Source organism: Nycticebus coucang, chromosome 9 (genome assembly GCF_027406575.1).
Source record: "Nycticebus coucang isolate mNycCou1 chromosome 9, mNycCou1.pri, whole genome shotgun sequence".
Lineage (NCBI taxonomy): Eukaryota > Metazoa > Chordata > Mammalia > Primates > Lorisidae > Nycticebus > Nycticebus coucang.
Window position 1 is genome coordinate 118212250 of NC_069788.1, and position 21663 is coordinate 118233912.

Sequence of the window (21663 nt, forward strand, 5' to 3'; positions counted from 1 at the left end):
GTGGTTTTTGGCCGGGGCTGGGCTTGAACCTGCCACCTCCGGCATATGGGACCGGCGCCCTACCCCTTTGAGCCACAGGCGCTGCCCCTACTGATGGCATTTTACTACTTCCTTCACAATGTGCCTGTTTACATTCTCCTTTTCTTTTCCTTTCTCTTGCCCTCCTACTTACTCCCTTTTTATCGTTATCTTTTCCTTTCTATTGGAAACCTACCTTAGAACTGCCACCAGCTGTGCTCCCTGGCAACTGCTTCACACTGACAGCGGCAGAGGGAGAGCTCACAGTTTTCTAGCTAAAAAGTGCCACCTAGTGGTTAAAAGCTTTCCTTCATCCTGAAGGTACAAGGAAACCTGAAAGTCAACTAAGCCACACACGTTGTTCCAGTTTAGTCTTAGGGCGTATCAGATACACTGAACCTATGTCCCTTCATTTTAAAAGTTTAAATTTTATTTCATTTAATTGAAATAATTGACATATTCATGGGATACATAGTGATGTTTCCATATATAATGTACAGTGATCAGATCAGGGTATGATCTGAAACATCATTTCTTTCAATATCCTTTTTCCAGCTCTTTGAAACTATACATTATTGTTAACTATAGTTATCCTAAAGTAGCATAGAACACTAGACCATATTCCTCCTACCCAGCTGTAATTTTGCAGCCTGCAAAAACCTTTCCCTAACCCTCTCTTCCTCTTACCCTTCTAAGCCTCTGGTATTTTCTACTTTTTACTTCAGTAAAATCAACTTTTTGGGGCTTCTACATAGAAGTAAGAGCATGCGGTGTTTAATTTCCTGTTCCTGGTTTCTTTCACTTAACATAATGTCCTCCAGTTCCATTCATGTCTCTATGAATAACAGGATTTCATTTTTTTATAGTTGAATAGTATTCCATTATGTATATATGCCACATTTTTTTTTATTTTTATTGTTGGGGAATTCATTGAGGGTACAAGAAACCAGGCTACACTGACTGCATTTGTTACGTAAAGCCCCTCTTATATTTGTGTCTTGCCTCCAAAAGGTGTGTCACACACCCAGACCCCACCACATTTTCTTTATCATCTGTTGTTGGACACTTAAGTTGTTTCCATATCTTAGCTATCATGAATAGCAATAAAAATAAAGGTGCGAATTTCTTGTCAATATAATGATTTGTTTTCCTATGTATAAATTCCCAGTAGTGGGACTGCTAGATCATAGGACAATGCTATTTCTAATTTTGAGGAACATCCATACCGTTTTCCACAGTAGCTAGTTTATATTCCCACCAACACTGTATAAGAGTTACCTTTTCTCTGCATCCTCACTAGCACTTGTTTGGTTTGGGTGGGGTGTTTTGTTTTGTTTTGGTTTTGGTTGGTTGACTGGTTTTTTTTCTCTTTTTGATAACAGTCATTCCAATTAAGGTGAGATACTATATTGTGATTTTCATTTGCATTTCCCTGATAATTAGAGATGTTGAATATTTTTTCATGTTTATGGCCATTTGTGTATCTTCTTTTGAGAAATGTCTGTTCAGATCATTTGCCCATATTTTAATCAGATTGTTTATTTGCTGTTGAGGTATTTGAGTTCCTCCTATGTTCTGAATCTTAATTCCCTCTTAGATAAGTAGTTTACAACTATTTTCTTCTACTCTGTAAGTCGCCTTTTCACTCTGTTTATTGTTTCCTTTACTGTGCAGAAGCTTCTGACTTTGATGTAATCCCATTTGTTTATTTTTGCATTTGTTGTCTGTGCTTTTGAGATCTTAACCATAAAATCTTTGCCCAGACCTGAAATATTTCTCCTATGTTTTCTTTCCTTTTTTTTTTTTTTTTTTTTTTTTTCAGTTTTGGCTGGGGCTGGGTTTGAACCTGCCACCTCTGGCATATGAGGCCAGCATCCTACTCCTTTAAGCCACAGGCGCTGCCCCCTATGTTTTCTTCTAATTATCTTATCATTTGGGTCTTTGATCCATTTTAAGTTGATTTTTTTTTAATAGGATGAGAAGTGGAGGTCTTGTTTCCTTTTCTGCATATGGATATCCATGTTGTTCCTATCACCATTTACTAACGAAACTATCCTTCCCCTAACGAGCATCCTTGACACCTTTGTCAAAAATCAGCTGGCTATGGGTATGTGTACTAATTTCTGGGTTCTCTATTCTGTTCCATTAGTCCACATGTCTTTTTATGCCAGTACCATACTGTTTTGGTTACTACAGCTTTACAGTGTATTTTGAGGTCTGGTAGTGTAACACCTCCAGCTTTACGAGTTTTTGTGTTTGTTTTGCTTAGGATTGCTTTGGCTATTTGAAGTCTTTTTTTTTTTTTTGCATTTTTTGGTGGAGGCCGGGTTTGAACCCACCACCTCCGGTATATGGGGCCGGTGCCCTACTCCGTTGAGCCACAGGTGCCCCCCAATTTGAAGTCTTTTGAGATTCCATTCTAATAAAGTTTTAATTGTATTTTATTTCCTTGAAGAACGTCACTGGAATATTGATAAAAATTACATTGAATCTATAGATTGCTTTGGGTAGCACTGTCATTTTAGCAATATTAACTCTTCAGATCCATGAACATAGAATGTCTTTCCATTTGTTGGTATCCTCTTCAATTTCTTTCATCAGTATTTTCTTAGTAGAGGTTTTTCACTTCCTTGGTTAAATTTATTCCTAAGTATTTTAATTTTTGTAGCTATTATACATGGGGTTGCCTTTTTTATCTCCTTTTTAGCTAGTTTATTGTGTATAGAAATGTTACTGATTTTGTATTAACTTTGTATTCTACAACTTTATTGAATTAATCTATTAGTTCTAACAGCTTCTTGGTAGAGGCTATAGGTTTTTCTATCTATAAGAACATATTATCTGGCGGCGCCTGTGGCTCAGTTGGTAAGGTGCCGACCCCATATACCGAGGGTGGCGGGTTCAAACCCGGCCCCGGCTGAACTGCAACCAAAAAATAGCCGGGCGTTGTGGTGGGTGCCTGTAGTCCCAGCTACTTGGGAGGCTGAGGCAAGAGAATCGCTTAAGTCCAGGAGTTGGAGGTTGCTGTGAGCTGTGTGGGGCCATAAAGTGAGACTCTGTCTCTACAAAAAAAAAAAAAAAGAACATATTATCTGCAAATAGGGACAATTAGACTTTCTCTCTAGTGTGGATGCCCTTTCTTTCTTTCTCTTGCCTAATTGCTCTGGCTAGGACTTCCAGTACTACACTGAATAGGAGTGGATAAAGTAGGCATCCTTGTCTTGTGCAAGTCTTCAAGAAATGTTAGCTATGGCTTGTCATATAGCCTTTATTGTTTTGAGGTTTTGTCCTTCTATATCTAATTACCAAAAGTTTTTACCATGAAAGGATATTAAATTTTATCTTTTTGCTACATCTTTCGAGATGATCATGTAGGTTTTCTTTCTTCATTCTGCCGATGTAATGTATGACATTTATTGATTTGCATATATTGAAACATTCTTGCACTCGTGGGACAAATCTCAATTGGTCATGGTGTATTATAGTTTTTATGTTAATAGATTTGGTTTGCTAGTATTTTGTTGAGGATTTTGTGTCTATGTTCATCAGAGATATTAGCTGTAGCTTCCTTTATTTTGTGTTCTGGTCTGCTTTTAGTATCAGGGTTATGCTGGTCTCTTAGAATGAGTTAGGAAGAAGGCCCTCTACTTCAATTCCTTTGGAATTGTTTCAGAAGAATTCAGCAGTGAAGCCACCCCATTATGGACCTTATTTGTTAAAGGCTTTTTATTACTGATTCAATCTCATTACCTGTTATTGGTCTGGTTTTCTATTTCTTCTTGGTTCAATCTTGGTAGGTTGTATGTGTCCAGAAATTTATCCATTTCCTCTAGGTTTTTTAATTTCCTAACATACTAATCTATGGTGGTCTGTAATGATTCCTTGAATTTCTGTGATTTGTGTTTCTGTTGTGATGTCTCCTTTTTCATTTCCAATTTTATTTGGGTCTTCCCTTTTTCTTAGTCAATCTAGCCAATGGTTTGTCAATTTTATTTATCTGTTAAAAAAAATAAACACTGGGCTGGGCGCTCATAGTTTAATGATTAGAGTGCCAACCCCATGCACCAGGAGTGGTGGGTTCAAACCCAGCCAAGGCCTGCTAAAACAAAAACAAAAATAAACACTATTTTGTTGATCTTATCTATTTTATTTTTAGTATCAGTTTCATTCATTTCTCCTCTGATCTTTATTTCTTTCCTTCCACTAATTCTGGGTTTGATTTGTTCTTGCTTTTCTAGTTCCTTGAGGTGCATCATTGGGTTGTTTATTTGAAATCTTTCTACTTTTTTATGTAGACATATATTGCTATGAACTTGCCTCTTAGCACTGATTTTGCTGTGACCTATAGGTTTCAGTATGTTATGTCTCTGTATTCATTCGTTTCAAGGAATTTTAAAATTTCGTTCTTAATTTTTTCCTTTACCCATTGGTCATTCAGGAGCGTGTTGTTTAATTTCTACATATTTGTATAGCTTAGAATGTTCCTCTTGTTTTTGATGTCTGGTTTTATTCCTGTGCTCAGATAAGATACTGGATATAATTTTGATCTTTAAAAAAATGTATTGAGGTGACATCCATAGCTCAGTGGGTAGGGTACCAGCCACATGCACGCAGGCCAATGGGTTCAAACCCAGCTTGGGCCAGCTAAGCAATGACAACTGCAAAAAAAAAAAAAAAAAAAAAAAATAGTCGGCATTGTGGTGGGTACCTGTAGTCCCAGCTACTTGGGAGGCTGAGGCAAGAGAATCACTTAAGCCCAAAAGTTTGAGGTTGCTGTGAAGGTGACATAGTGAGACTCTGTCTCAAAAATAAATAAAGTTTGTTGACTCTGGGCATGGTGGCTCATGTCTATTATCCTAACACTCTGGGAGGCCAAATGCGTGAGCTCAAGAGTTCAATAGCAGTCTGAGCAAGAGCAAGACCCTGTCTCTACTAAAACTAGAAAAATTAGCTGGGTGTTGTGATGGGCACAAGTTACTTGGAAGGCTGAGACAAGAGGATTGCTCAAGGTCAAGAGTTTGAGGTTGCTATGAGATATAATGATGCCATGGCACTCTACCCAGGGGGACAGAGTGAGACTCTGGCTCAATCAATCAATCAATTTTTTTTAAAAATAAAAAATTTGTTGAGACTTGTTTTCTGTCCTAACGTACAGACAATCCTGGACAATGTTCCACACTACTGGTAAAAAGAATACATACTCTGCAGTTGTTCTATAAATATCTGTTAGGCCCATTTGACCCATCATGCAGTTTAAATCAGATGTTTCTTTGCTGATTTTCTATCTAGATCAGTGGTTCTCAACCTTCCTAATGCTGCAACCCTTTAATAGAGTTCCTGTGGGTCGTGACCCACAGGTTGAGAACCACTGATTTAGATGATCTGTCCTTTGGTAACAGTAGGGTATTTAAGTCTCCAACTCATACTGTGTTAAAGTCTATCTCTTCCTTTAGATCTAATATTTACTTTATATCTGGCTGCTCCAGTATTGACTTTATATGTATTTACAATTGATAAATTCACTTACTGAATCAATCCTTTATTATTATATCTGTATCTCTTTCTCCAGCTGTTGACTTAAAATCTGTTTTATCTGAAACAAGCATAGTTACTCTTGCTTGCTTTTGGATTCCATTTGCATGGAACTTTTTTTTTAATTTCAGATTAATAGGGGGGTACATAACGTTAGGTTATATAGTCTACTTTTATAAGTTGAACTCTGAGTTGTAGGTAAGTATGCAATATACCTCTGCAATGTATCTACTGCATAAAAATTTACCCAAACCTTTCTCCCCTGCCCCCTACATGAACTCCATTGAGTTTTTTCCTCATGTGAACATGTATTAATCTACTAATTCTAATTTAGTACTGAGTACATCTGATGCTTATTTTTCCATTCTTTTTTTTGAGACAGAGTCTCACTACGTCATTCTCAGTAGATTGCCATGGCCTCACAGTTCACAGCAACCTCAAACTCTTAGGCTTAAGCGATTCTCTTGCCTCAGCCTCCCAAGTAGCTGGGACTACAGGCGCCCGCCACAACACTCAGCTATTTTTTGGTTGTAGTTATCATTTTTGTTTGGCAGACCCGGGCTGGGTTCAAACCCGCCAGCTCTGGTGTATGTGGCTGGCACCCTAGCCACTGAACTACAGGCACCAAGCCTGTTTTTCCATTCTTGTGATACATCACTTACCAGAATGGTTTCCAATTCCATACAGGTTGCTACAAACGATACTGGATCTCCATCTTTTTATGGCTCAATAGTATTCCATGATAAACATGTACCTCAATTTATTAATCCATGCATGTGTTAAAGGGCATTTGGGTTGTTTCCACATCTTTGCAATTGTGAATTGTGTTGCTATAAGCATTCAAGTGAAAATGTCTTAATGGCAAAATGTCTTTTTGGGGGGGAGAGATAAATACCTAGTAATAGGACTGCAGGATCAAATGGTAGGTCAACTCTTAGTTCTTTGCGGAATCGCCACATTACCTTCCATAGAGGCTGTACTAGTTTGCAGTCCCACCAACAGTGCATGAGTGTTCCTTTCTCTCCACACCCACACCAGCATCCATTACTTTGGGACCTTATAATGTGGGCCATTCTCACTGTAGTGAGGTGATATCTCAAAGTAGTTTTGACTTGCATTTCTCTGATGATTAGGGACAATAAGCAATTTTACATGTGTTTGTTACCGATTAGTCTGTCCTCATGAGAAAAGTTTTGTTCTGCATGAAATTTTTTTCCCAAATCCCTTCTTTCAGTCTATGTGTGTCCTCACAGGTAAAATGAGTTTCTTCTAAACACCATATAATTGGGTCTTGTTTTTATTATCCTTTCAGCCAGTCTATTTCTTTTATTATTATTTTTATTAAGTCATAGCTGTGTACATTAATGCAGTCATGGGGTGGTTTTATATACAATTTGAAATATTTCATCAAACTGGTTAACATAGCCTTCATGGCATTTTCTTAGTTATTGTGTTAAGACATTTATATTCTACATTTAGTAGGTTTTGCATGTAAGCTTGTAAGATGCACCGTAGATGTGGGAGGGTAATTGGTGGGACCAGTCTATTTTTTTTAAATTGGAGATTCAATCCATTTACATTCAAGGGGTTATCATTGATAGGTGAGGACTTACTCCTGTCACATTATTGTTTTCATTTCCAGATATAACATTCCCTTGAGCATTTTCTATAAACCCAGTCTAGTGGTGATGAATTCCCTTAGTTTTTGCTTGTCTGTGAAAGATTTTATTTCTCCTTCATTCTTAAATAGTTTTGCTGTGTATTCTTAACTGCCAGTCTACCCCCTACCCCCTTCAGTACTTTGGATATATTATCCCATCCTGGCCTGTAAAGTTTCTGCTGAGAAATCCACTTTTTTTTCTAATGGGGATTCCTTTATATTGACTTGATGCTTTTTTCTTGCTACTTTTAGAATTCTTCTTTGATCTTGACATTTTAACTGCAGCATGCTTTAGAGAGGACCTGTTTGAGGTGAATCTACTGGGAGTTATTCAAGCTTCTTGGATCTAAATGTCCATCTCTCTCCCAAAACTTAAGTTTTCTGCTATTATTTCAGTAAATATGTTTTCCTTACCTTTCCCTTTCTTTTCTCCTGAATGCTCATAATGTAGAATATTTATTCACTTATTGGTGTCCCATAAATCCTGTAGTTTTTTTTTTGTTTTTTTTTTTTGGTCTGCCTATGGTATTTCAAAGGACCTGTCTTTAAGTTCAGAAATTATTCTGCTTGGCCCAGTGTGTTGATTAAGCTCTTGATTATATTTTTATTTCATTTATTGACTTCTTCAGCTCTAGGATTTCTTTTTGGTTCTTTCTTAATGATACCTCTCTTTGCTGAATTCATCATTCAAATTATGAATTATTTTCAGATTTCATTGAATTGTCTTATCTGCATTCTCTGTGTCCAGCTGACTTTCCTTAAGATTATCATTTCTTTTTCTGTCATTACATTTCCTTATGATTGGGGTCTGTTACTGGAGAATTTTTTTGCTTTCCTTTTCAGGTGTCCTCTTTCATGTTTTATGTGCCCCTATATTGATTTCTATGCATCTATACATTTATATCTAAATTGGAAAAGTTGCCTCTTCCAATTTTATGGACTAGGATTCACAGGGAAAAACTTATTCTTGTGAATAGGTCTCGGAGTGTCAGTTCAGTTGTGTGTGTTGGCCTTGGTTCTAATAAATACAATAGAATAATCTCCATGTAGTTTCTTCAGCTATAATCCACACTACTAGTATTTCTGAATTTCTGAGTCACCTAAGCTAACAGAGTTTATGGCAACAGTGGTATAGCTTTGCCAGGGCTGTGCTCACTAAGCTGTTTCTCAGGTTGGGTGGTAGTGTGCATATGAGGGGTCAGTGAAATGGATTCTGGCTCACTGGGTTTGGGCCACAGAGCTATTAGTCTTGCCAAGAACATGGACACATGGTAGTTACGCCAGCCTGAGAGCATAACTGTGAAAGGTGACCCAGAGGCTATTTTTCAGGCCCAAACACAGCTGCTCAGATAGGCTAGGAGCATGTTTGCTGAGAGAAGTTCCTAGGGCTATTTCTTAAGCCCAGGATATGGTCACATGACTTCTCAGTTAGCCTCAATATATGTCTGTGGCGTACAGCCCTGTGTTTCCCTGGCTGAGGACACAGGCACCCAGCTGTGTGCTAGGGATATTTCTGCCAGGGCCAGCACAGAGGGCTGCTTCTCAGGCCCAGAGTGTGGGTATGAGGCTTTCTTACTGGCCTGGCAGTGAACACAGGCCTGTTCCTCAGGCTTGTGACATGCTACATGGCTGCTCAGCTGGCTTAGGAGGCATTTCTGTAGTAGATGGTCCATCTACCATTTCATAGGTAGGTCTGGGACGCAGATGTAAGGTTCCTATGCCAGTCTGAAGGCATGCCTGCCAAAGGCAGCCCACAGGGCTGTTTCTCAGGTCCTATATGCAAATATATAGCTGTTTGGCTAGTCTGAGGCATGTCTACCAAGGGTGGCCCTTAAGTTCAGGACATAGGCTCTCAGTGTTTAGCTGGCTTGGGGGTGTGCCCCTAGAGGTGACCTATACGCCCTTACTGGGGGTGCAGGCCAAGCCCAGGGGCATGTATACAGGGGGCAGTGGCACTGTGGGGCTATTTCTCTGGTCTTGAGCACAGGCACACAGCCACTCCATTGGTCTGGGGGAGCAACATCTGCTCAGAGGCTCAGAGGTCTCTCCTGTTTAGGGGAAGGCACACAGCAGTGTGGCTTGTTCATGGGAAGGTTCATTCTTGGCAGGACTGCCAGATTGTCCCTCCAGCTGTAAGTATAGCAGTGAAGGTTGGTTTCCTAGCTGTGCAGAACCCAATTCTGGGCCCAGGCTCTGCACAGCTAGGGCTGTGGTGTTCAACCACCCACGTTGGCTTGGTGTGATAAAGATGGGGCCCAGTGCTGTAGAGATGCAGTGGCTAGTAGCTCTGATCTCAAAGATGGTGCCCTACAACAGCAGCTTGACTCACAGTGGGGTGGGGTTGAGGGTCAGGTGCACACTCTGGGCTCCTATACAGAGCAATGCAGCTGTGTGAATTCCTGGCAGCTCTCCAAACTGGGCTCAAGACATGTAAGAAATATGAGATCCTCCTTCTGTGAAGATTGTAGGTGGTTGCATTGGCAAGGGGAGCTTGTGGGAATCTTGTCTAACCTTTTCCCCACAATAAGAAGTCCTTCCTGACTCCAGACTGATCCAGGCAGGAAAAGGGAAATGGGGTTGCAGAGACTAACTAGACTTCAAATCACCACAAGTACCTCTCTACTCCTCCAGTGTACTCTAGCACTCTCCTTTCAACACTCCAATCAAACTAGCTGTTTATTCATTGTCCTAGTCCTTTCTTATGTTGGGATACAAATGTCAGGCATCTCTAGTCAGCCATCTTGCTGAACTAGACCCATTCTCTTTTCACATCTACAACTAAGTTGTCAGAAATAACTGATAGTGATAACTCTACAAAGATTCATAATCAGACATATACTAATTTTGTTACTTACTCTAGAGTAGACAAACTATGCTACTTCAATTCTGGTAGAAGTAAAGGTATAATTCCATCAGGAGTTTTTACTTAAATGATCTTTTTCTTTCTTTCTTCTTTTTTTTTTTTTTGTTGTTGTTGTTGTTTGTTTTTCCTTTGGCAACAGAAGTCTCACTCTGTCACCCTAAGTAAAATGCTGTGGCATCATACCCTGTTTCCCCGAAAATAAGACCTACTTACAGGAAAGATAAGATGTCCCCTGAAAATAAGACCTAGCGCATCTTTGGGAGCACACCTTAAAATAAGACACTGTCTTATTTTCGGGGAAACAGGGTAGCTCACAGCAACCTCAAACTCATGGGCTCAAGGATTCTCTTGCCTCAGCCTCCTGAGTAGCTGGGAACTACAGGCACCTGCCATAACACCAGGCTAATTATTCTATTATTAGTAGAGACAGGGTCTTGCTCTTGCTTAGGCTGGTCTTGAACTCCTGAGTTCAAGCAATCCGCTCACCTTGGCCTCCCAGAGTGCTAGGATTATAGGTGTGAGACACCACACATAGTTTTAAATGATATTTCAAATACTATAAAATAAAAATCTGATTGTTTTCCTCCACCTGCAATAATAAATTCCCTAAACTTACCTGATGATAATCTAACAAGATGTTAATGCATTTGTCCTATTGTCCCAGAATCAGTGACTAAGACCCACAGCTGAGAACACAAGGCAGCAAATATCCAAATATGAGGGTAAACACCAACAATCATGTCCAGATATCTCCCCCACCCAACCCCAGCTTGCCAAGAAGTAACAAATTCACTGGTGCATTTAACCAATTCTCACAAGAAAGGAACTAAGGTAAGACAAGGGAGAGGTTGGGAGTCTGGTACTATGTGCATTAACTAAGTGGGCACTTGAGAATTGATTGAGAGGTAGAGATAGCTGCAAGAAGGACATACTAGGTAGCTTGGTTCTAAATTGGCTAGTTGTTGAGCTGCAGAAACTGAAAGCACCTGAACACGGTGATTTGATGTATGTAGTTAATTGTCCACTTACTAGAGTGGCCCGAGGCCTACAAAAGGACTATAGAGTATGTAGCTTGCCTGGTAAGAAAAGAACTGAGGCCCTTCCAGATACATCAGAGCGCCTTATAAGTTTCAATGCCCCCAAGTGGAAAAGAATAGATTAAAAGAATGGGAGAAGGAGAAGACCAGGAGATACACCATACCCTGAGAAAAATGGATACTAACAGGGACCAGTGGAGGATGCTGTGTGAAGTAGGAGAATATGATGGCATTTAACTCAACACAAAGGCAGCAAACAGAAATTTCTGGAAAGACTAGGAATTTCTTTAAGCCTGTAGCTACCTAGATCGTAATAGGATTTCCAAAGAAACTTCTATGTAAGAATCTTGGACCTCCTTGTAGAAGCAGTACATACTACTACTCCCACTTGTACTGAGCAGGGCGTGCCTTTGTGGTACATGGTATACAACTTTATCCAGGATTTTCCAATCCTTCTTCCAAAGATTTACTTTTAAACACATGCTATCATGTATTTTAACTGGACTATTGAAAAATGTTTGGCTACTTCATCTATTCCTATTCAAACATCTAAATTACATATTCTTAAATAAGAACTAGGGAGGAAAAATACTTTAGGCTGCAAAAGAAAATATTACATTTTTTGTACTGGTAGGCTTAGAAAGTAAGGTCAGAGACTTTTTATTGTCATAACGTCAGACAAGATTAACGAAGAGAATCAAATTCCTGTGTAATTTGATATTTATGCATTATGTAAGAATGACACATTTTGCCCCCTAACTCAAGAGAAAAGCTGAAGCAAGGCCTTTTATGTGTCTTTGGCAATAGGTCTAGTAGGCAGAACTTAAGCTGCAGGCAAAACAAAGCACTTATGTTTATTTTCCTTCACACTCATTTCTTAGCTGGCATCATTTCCCTACAGCAAAGATGATAAAAGCCAGTAAAGCTAGAAGAATCAATTCCGAAAAAAAAAAACAGCAAGCTATTACTAGTACTTCGGAGGAAAAAAAGGACCTATTTGCAAAGAATTTACTCTGGCCTTTTCCGTTCTCCAAAGTACCACAATTTACATGTTTACTAATTCAACTTAATCAGGTCTTTCCAATAAACTTTACTCAGGTATTATAGTAAGCAGTTCCTGTTTTTTCCTAAATGACACCTAATCCTCCCTTCTTCTGACAAATATACCCCATTTCATTTGGAAAATGACCCCTCCACATTTTCAGACCATGTGTTTTGAAAAGGAATGGCATCTCCCCAATATAGGGGCAGAGTGTGCCATCCTCGTGCAGCAGGAGCAACAAATCTCCCAGCCATGGTATCAGGTGTGGTGGAGGGTAAATAGGGAAAGGAAGTGGCTAAAGGTGGAGAGCAGGAACCAAATTGTAGCTGAAAACCAAATTGCAGGTAGGAACTGTTTCCTGGTGACAACATCACAGAAAGGTGCTCCTACTGACCTTTAACTGACCTAGAGCTTATTACCATCTAATTAGCATAGGATGGGTGGCATTTTTATTAAGGATTCTAGAGAAGACACATGCATAGAAGGGAAAAATGTTATGTAACATGCATAGAAGGGAAAAATGTTATGTAAGAAATCTGCTACATGCCATGTTTGCTGTATATAATGCATAATTGCCCAAATTTTGAGGAGAAAATAAGGATGCGCATTATACATTGGTAGTGCTGCTCAAGAGCGGGGGAGCCCAGTCAGCCTCCAGGGGCCACCATGCCTTCCTGCCTGGTCCTGCTAGGCACAAGGTTCTAGTCTGGTAGGATCCAGGATCCAGAAGAACCAACATGGGAGGATCTGAGATCCACCAAGCACTGAAATCAGGGGAAGGGGTGGTGGTGGGGCTAGCGAGGACGGCCATGGCCAGGTGGGGCAAGGGCCTAGCCCCAAGGCCTGGCTATGTGGAGGGAGCCCTGTGCAGCAGACTCCTGGGACCTGCCAGGCTGTTGGCAGGCCAAGTAGCCTCAGAAGTTTCTATCCTTCTGACCACACACATGGCCATTTCAGTCGTGGCCCCCAATGTGGCAGGGAGGAAAGGACTCCAAGGACAGGGGGAAGGAACAGCCTTCACAAAGTGGGCAGTTGTGGAGGGTGGTATGAGCTGCACATTTCCCAGGGGAGGATTAGCCCTCTCAGAGGTGTCTCTCCCAGCCAAAAGCTTTCTTCAGGTGTGTTTTCCTGAAAGTTTGGTGCTCATTATACACAGGAGCAGTTTACATGGCAAAATACGGTGACCTATCACGTAATCTGTTATATGACTCCAACCTGTGGATCATCCCAAAAGCAGGAAATGACAATCAATCCTGCCAGGAGGAAGGCGGGACAAACTAATAAGCATATAGAAGACAAGAGTGTGAAACTTCAGGGATTTTCTCCAATCATGGAGACTGACCCATTCCTCTCTTTCTGGAACATATGTTCACTTTGTGCCACTTTGTGTACCTCCTCTCTTCACTTTTACTTCATATTGCTTCTTTTTCTAGTAATAAACTCTTTGTATGGATTGCTCTGTATCTGTGATCACTCCATCATCAACTCAGTACTGGTACTCATTCTTGATATTTGGAACCGAAGGACCAGGCAACATCCAGACAGACCTAACAGTAGTGGACATCAGTGGTAGTACCCAGGCTAATATGATCAGAATGAACATCAAGGACTTATACAGGAGCTGCAGAGACCATGACATTATGAAATATATATTTGGTCTTGTCCCAGATTCCTGACATACAGCTCCTAAAACCCTTGTAATCTCTGGAGTGATAAGAGTATCCTAGGTGACTGATGGGGGCAGATACGTAGCTTCAGGATGTAAGCTGGTCACCAGAAAGTCCAAAACATGATTAAATGGTAAGGGAGGAGAAAGGGGCTCCAGGTCAAGGTGATTGCCAATCATCAATGATATAATCAATTATGCCTACATAATGACACTTTCAGGAAAGCCCCAAAAGACTGGATTTGGAGAGCTTCTATAACCCTTCCCACATGCCTTGACTGCACATCTCTTCTACCTGCCTGTTCATCTGTATCTTTTAAGATATCCTTTGTAATAAATAGGCAACTGTTTCCCTGAGTTTTATGAGTTTCTCTAGCAAATCAATCAAACCCAAAGAGGGGGCCATGGGAAGCCTAATTTATAGCCAGTCAGTACAAGCACAGGTCACAACCTATGCTTGCAATTGTAAAGTGGCAGGCAGTCTTGTAGGACTGAACTCTCAATCTGTGGGATCTTATGCTATCTCCAAGTAGACAGAGTTAGAACTGAACTAAATTAGAGAATACCCCCCTAATGTCCTCTGGAAAATATGCCTGACAATTGCTTACTGTATGGAGAAAATCTCCCACACATTAATGTTGTAGATATTGGGCGACTGTGTGAGAGTAGAGAATAGAAAGTAGGAAAAGTAATTCAGTTTTTTCTGTATCCTTGCAAAGAGACAATATAGGCCTAAAGCTCTTTGCCAAAGGTAAACCCTGAGAACGAGGGTAACGCTGAGGGTAAGAGACAGAAAGATCTCGAGAAAGAATGAGTTTTGATTAAATCATTTGAGCCTCTAGATCAAATCTCACTTAAAGCTAGACTATTCCTAGACTAGTTGGGGGAAAAATCATATATATACACACACGTATATATGTGTGTGTCAATATTAATATATCCTAATACAAGCCATTTAGCAGTAATTTTAATATAAGGCATTCAAAAAACATTTATTGTTGCTGTGAGAAGCACTGCAAATAGTGCTTCATTTCTGGAAAACCTAGAAGTTCAGAAATGAGCTAAAGATCACTTGTCAAGGTTAAAACTTTGTAATACTGTTTCTCTTTATTCACTCAAACTGCTAGCAAAGTCCAAAACTATGGAAGAGGCAAAGTGGATATAATATTTCTAGAATTATTTCTACCACCTTATTCTGCAAACAAGCAGACATTCAGTTTGGGATTAACAAAGTGAATACTGAAATCTAGTATCATTAAATCAGCATCTTCTTTCACACTGAACAGTTTTTCTGATAATCCCAAAGACTTTTCTCTTATTTGCTTCCTTCCTCTATCCATTTCAACTTCATTTCCTCTGACACCAAGCCCTTCTCATCACCTACAATGGAATTACTCTAGCAGTAATTACTCTATCAATATTATTCCATCATTTATTAACATGATAAAATATACTTTAGCCCAAGAGCCAGCATCTTCCTTAATGAAAAAACACCAGTAATCTTTCCATTAATATCAGAAGCAAGACAAGGAAGCCCACTATCTCCACTACTCTTCAACACTGAACTGAAGGTAATAGACAATGAAATAAGCAAGAGGCTTATGAATTGGAAAAGAAGAAAAACTACCTGCTTTCAAATGACATCCTAAGGTACCTGGAACACCCAAGAGAATGAGTAGAAAAAAATGAACTGAAACAATAAAATAATTTAATAAGGTAGCAAGATATAAAATTAAAATACAAAAAAAATAGCCTTCATATACAGACAAACGAAATAGTTAAAGGATATAGTGATAAGGATATACTTACTAAAGGAACAAATAAAATACTTAGTAATAAATTAATAAGAAATGTGCAAAACCTACCTGAGGGAAACTTTAAAATAGAAAGACGTAAAAGTAGACTTGAACAACGAAAACATATCCTTTGTTTTTGGATAGGATGACTCAACATAAAGTTGTCAGTTCTCTCTGAATAAACTTATAAATGTAATTCAATCCCAATAAAAATATCAATAACTTTTTGGGGAGCTAGACAAATTGATACTAAAACTATATGAAAAAACAAACATGTACAAATAGCCAGGGAAACACCAAAAAATAAAAGCTATGACAGGGAACTAGCCATACCAGATATTAGAACATAATCTAAAACCTCTGTAATTAAAACATGTTGAATCTGCATATGAATAAACAAACTACATAACAGAGCAGAGTCCAAAACCAGGTCCAAGTACATACAGCAACTTAGTTAATAATAAAGATGGATTTCAAAAAATTAATAAATGGTGCTGGGAAAACTGTTTAGCAATTTGGAAAAAGATAAAGTTAAATTCCTATTTAAAGATACTTTATTTAATATATAGTTGATTCATTCTTTAACATTGAACTCACTGCCAATAGCACTATAACACATGCCTAAATGAAGCTTATCTCATCTATGTATTTTCTCTGTTATCACAGTCTTTTTGTGCTTAAATACACTAGATCAGCGGTTCTCAACCTGTGGGTCGCGACCCACAGTAACTGTATTAAACAGTTGTGGCATTAGGAAGGTTGAGAACCACTGCACTAGATAGTACTTCAGCACTCTGATTGGGAGCCATTTTAAACAGAAAAATCACTAACAAAAAAGTACAAAAATATGAAAAGAATACTTGTTTACAATAGGAGAGCTGAAACAAAAAAGGTGAAACCTCACTTGAGACCACACACATTGGATGACTCAAATTTTTCACCACTGTGTGCATGTCTACAAACAAACATAAAATATACAAATAAATTCTGACAAGGAGGCAAATTCACAAATACCAAATACACAAACAATGAGAATAAACTGTATAGGCATGCTTGCAGAAAAGATGAATGTCTTCCTCTCTAATCTCAGTGTAGTGAAAGGTTTCCTAACTATGACTCAAAATCCAGATATAAGAAAAAAATATATGGATATATTTTACTACATAAAAATAAAAAACTTATGCATGGCAAAAAAAGTACAGAAAGTCAAAAAAAAAAACTAACAAAGGAAATATTTACAAAATACATCACAAGGACCAATATCACTAATATTGTTTAAACCCTTAAAAATTAAAGGAATGACAATCAAAAACCCAAAAGAAAAATATGCAAAAAATAAACAATTTACACAAAAAGATATAAAAATAGCTGGCCTTTAAACATAGAAAAGACGTTATTTTAAACATAAGTAAAGATGTTCAACCTCACTTATTCAGAGAAGTGTTAATGAGATGCCATTTCTCAGCTATCAGATAGGCAAAATTAACAAGCATAGCAACATACTCTGTTGGCATCCTTACATATTGCTGGTGGAAATACAAATTGGTAAAACCTTTATGGAAATTTGGCAGTTACTAATAAAACTACATACTAGTTTATCTATTGACCAAATAATCCCACTTCTAGGAATTTACCATGAAGATATACTTCCAACAATACAAACATACACAGAGTCATTCATGGCACCCTTGTTTATAATTGTCAAATATTAGCAAACAATGTAAACATTCACGTAATGAAAACTGATTAAATAAATTAATAAACTAGGATATACATGTATCCACACGATGGACCTCTATACACCCATAAAAAAGAATGACAAAGATGTCTATGAACTGATACGGAGTTATTTGCAGGTTGTGGACAAAATAACAACTATATATTGTACAATTCCATTTATATGAAATATCCAGAATAAGCAGATTTAGAGAGACACACAGTAGATCAGTGGTTTCCAGAGACTGGGAGGAGGGGTTAATGGAGAACAACTGCTAATGGGGATAGTTTCTTTTCTAGAGCGATAAGAATGTTCTAGAATTGAACAGTGATGATGGCTACAATATTATGGTATATGGTTTATGTCTCAATATTTTTAAAAAGTATCTATAACTGCACTGTTTTTCTAAGAAATAAGGGGAAGTAAAATCTTGAGAAAAAGAAATGCAGAAATGATAACTTATGAAGTCAATTATCTACAAAAGGTAGGTAGAACGGGATCGAATGATAAGCACTTTGGAATAGAAGGAATTAGAAAGACAGGGAATAACACTTTGTGTAATTCTGACTTTTTTTTTCTTTGTAGAGACAGAGTCTCACTTTATCACCCTTGGTAGAGTGCCGTGGCGTCACACGGCTCACAGCAACCTCCAACTCCTGGGCTTAAGCGATTCTCTTACCTCAGCCTCCCGAGTAGCTGGGACTACAGGCACTTGCCACAAAGCCTGGCTATTTTTTTGTTGCAGTTTGGCAGGGGCCGGATTTGAACCCGTCACCCTTGGTATATGGGGTCGGCGCCCTACCCACTGAAAGCCACAGGCGCCAAGCCTATAATTTTGACTTTTAAAACTGTATTAAAAATGCATAAATAAAATCAATCAGAATTACAGGAAAACTCTAAAATGGTATATAGTAGTCCTCCCTTACACAAAGGGGATACATTCCAAGATCCCCAGTGGACACCTAAAACTGCAGACAGTACCAAACCCTATATTTAATACTATCCTTTTGCAATCTAATAACCCAGATGGCTACTAAATGGCTGACAGACAGGCAGCACATACAATGTGGCTACACTGGACAAAGGGATAATTCATGTCCCAGGCAGCAGAGAACAGGACAGCACAAGACTTAACCATGCTACTCTGAATACTCGAAATTTAAAAACTTATGAATTGTAATCTCCTTTAATATTTTCAGACCACAGGTAACTGAAACCCCAGAAATCAAAACCATGAATAAGAGAACAGTGTAGTACAGAACTATATTTCAAATGTATAACATAATCACACTGAGGAAGGGTGGGTAGACGGAAAACCAAAGTAACTTTTGAATCTAGTCTTTGACCTAATTCCTTTGGGCCATAGATTTTTTTTTAAACTCAAAATAAATTGTAAATTCTAAATAGTAGGGGTCTTTCCCCCAATGTAAAAGTTAACGATTCTGAAACTATGTTTTTATGTATTCTAAGACTAAGTAAATAGGTAAATGTACTGTGGACAATGGGAACCAGGTTTCTTGCCACTGGTGGAGGGAGGTACAGATGTGAAAAGCTGGAAGAATAGGATGAACCCTAATGGTGTTGGATGGGAAGTATCTGTATGAATTCATGCTTTTATATAAATAGAAACAGGTAAACAATAGACAGATAGATGTAGAAATAGATATATAAGCATATACACATTTTTTTCCCCTAGTCCTGTCTATTAAGAAGACCTAGAATCAATGAGGCCACCAAGTGCCCAGACTTCTATTTCTAAATAAATTATGTATAAAAAGGAGTCAGAACTCATTCTAGGGCTATGGCTGGGAAAGTACAGTAAAAGATGAACATGGAATATCACTTTATGTCAGAAAATAAGCAAGAGCTCAAAAAAAGGATAACAATATGTTAAAAGAACATAGAGGCCAGCTTGAAGGGGCTTTCTCATCGGCTAATTCTGAGATTATTTCAGAATCAAAATAACTAATGATATATAATAGTCCATTGAACTTCTTAAATATCCTCAGGCTTATAAAACTATAAATAGATAAATAAATGAAGGAAAGAGAAAACTTCTTCCCAAGCAGAAAGCCAATTATTAAATGTATACAAAAGGGTAATAACCTGGCAAGAAGCATAAATGGGTGCTAAATCAGTAAAAATTTGAGCAGTTATAGGATATTTACATAACCTTAAAGTATCTCCTCACGGCTTGACACCTGTAGCACAGTGGTTTCAGCACCAGCCACATAAACCAAAGTTGGTGGGTTCGAACCCAGCCCGGGCCAGCTAACCAACAATGACAACTGCAACAAAAAATAGCCAGGTGTTGGTGGTGGGCGCCTGTAGTCCCAGCTACTTGGGAGGCTGAGGCAAGAGAATTGCTTAAGCCCAAGAGTTTGAGGTTGCTATGAGCTGTGAGGCCACGACACTCTACCGAGGGTGACATAGTGAGACTCTGACTCAAAAAAAAAAAAAAAAAAAAAAAAAAAGGAAAAAGAAAGAAAGAAAAAGTATCTCCTCACAAGATTCCAGAGAGGAAAACAGGCCAGGCACAGTGGCCCACACCTGTAATCCTAGCACTCTGGGAGGCCAACGTGGGTGGACTGCCCGAGCTCACGAGTTCAAAACCAGCCTCAGCAAGAGTGAGACCCTCATCTCTAAAAATAGCTGGGTGTTGTGGCAGGTGCCTGTGGTTCCAGCTACTCAGGAGGCTGAGGCAAGAGAATTGCTTGAGCCCAAGAGTTTGAGGTTGCTGTGAGTTATGATGTCATCGTACTCTATTGAGGGCAACAATGTGAGACTGTCTCAAAAAGAAGAAAAAGAGAGAGAGAGGAAAACAGTAACTTTACAGTGGAAAACCAGACAGGCACCTCCTACACAAAGTGATTAGAGCAGTTAATATCACAAGTAAAGGATCAAACCAATACCATGTACCTTCTCGTATGATACTCTGAAAGAAAATCTCTTATCCTTGTCGAAAAGAGGACATCCTGTATCTCATCATAAGGAAACTCAAATTGAAAGACAGTCTATTATTGTAGGTGCATATTTAAGTAAAGGGCATAATGCATACTTACATAAGGACTAAAAGACTCAATATATTTAACATTTCATTCAATATTCATCCATTGATGATTATTGCCTAAATCAATATTTTTTTAGGGACTGCAAAATGATCTTCTATCATCCTTCTAAAGTTATTAGCTGGAATTCTTCTATACAGGGTTACTACTTGATTTCCCTGAAATATAGTTAATATGGAAAACAGGATAAATGCTTAATTCTTCCCCTTAAATTGCCAACTGTCAGACTAAGGAATCAGGGCTATAGTTTCTTCAATGGTTTCTGGTGTGATGTTGGGTATTTTTTTCTTTTATCATTATAAGATGTATCTTTTTCAGATATTAAGTGCATTTCAATCAATTGTCAATTGTGTCTTTTTTTTTTTTTTTTTTTGAGACTGAAATTTTCTCATCTTTGGCTGAGAAGGCACCACTCATTCTCTTTGAAGTTGGGCATAAAGAATTTGAAGTGTTGGCCGGGAGTGGTAGCTCACGCCTGTAGTCCCAATGCTGTGGGAGGCCGAGGCGGGTGGATTGCCTGAGCTCAGAGGTTTGAGACCATTATGAGCAGCAGTGAGCAAGAGTAAGACCCCGTCTCTACTAACAACATCAAAAACAGCTGGACGTTGTGGGGGTGTCTGTAATCCCAGCTACTGGGGAGGCAACGGGACAGAGCATCGCCAGAGGAAGCATTGAAAAAAAGAAGAAAGAAAATGAACAACGAAAAAAAAAAAAAAAAAAAAAGAGTACTTCAAACTAAGAAGAATGATGAACAAGCAAGCTGAAATTAAAAAAAAAAAATTAAGGGTGGCGCCTGTGGCTCAGTGAGTAGGGTACCGGCCCCATATACCGAGGGTGGCGGGTTCAAACCCAGCCCCGGCTGAACTGCAACCAAAAAATAGCCGGGCGTTGTGGCAGGCACCTGTAGTCCCAGCTGCTCGGGAGGCTGAGACAGGAAAATCGCTGAAGCCCAAGAGCTAGAGGTTGCTGTGATATCATGGCACTCTACCAAAGACGGTAAAGTGAGACTCTGTCTCTACAAAAAAAAAAAAAAAAAGAATTTGAAGTGTTGATGAGATATCCAAAGAAGACATATCTTGGATGGGTTCTGAAACTGGAAGTAAACAAACAAATAAAAAATATATAGAAATAAAATTCTTATTCTTGAGACATCCTGACCATCTTGCAGAAGTATTTGGGAGAAATTTTTGGTGTAAATTAAGATTTTAAAATAAATACATTCAAATATTTGCTCCAACTGTCCTTGTTTCAGTTTGTTTGTTTT

At 38.7% G+C, this 21663-nt stretch overlaps 1 protein-coding gene across 6 annotated transcripts in view; it reads right to left on the reverse strand.

Moving 5' to 3' along the window:
* RAD51B (RAD51 paralog B) overlaps positions 1 to 21663 on the reverse strand; it is a 736945-nt gene that overhangs the window by 657944 nt on the left and 57338 nt on the right. The gene's annotated exons all lie outside the window — the stretch shown is intronic.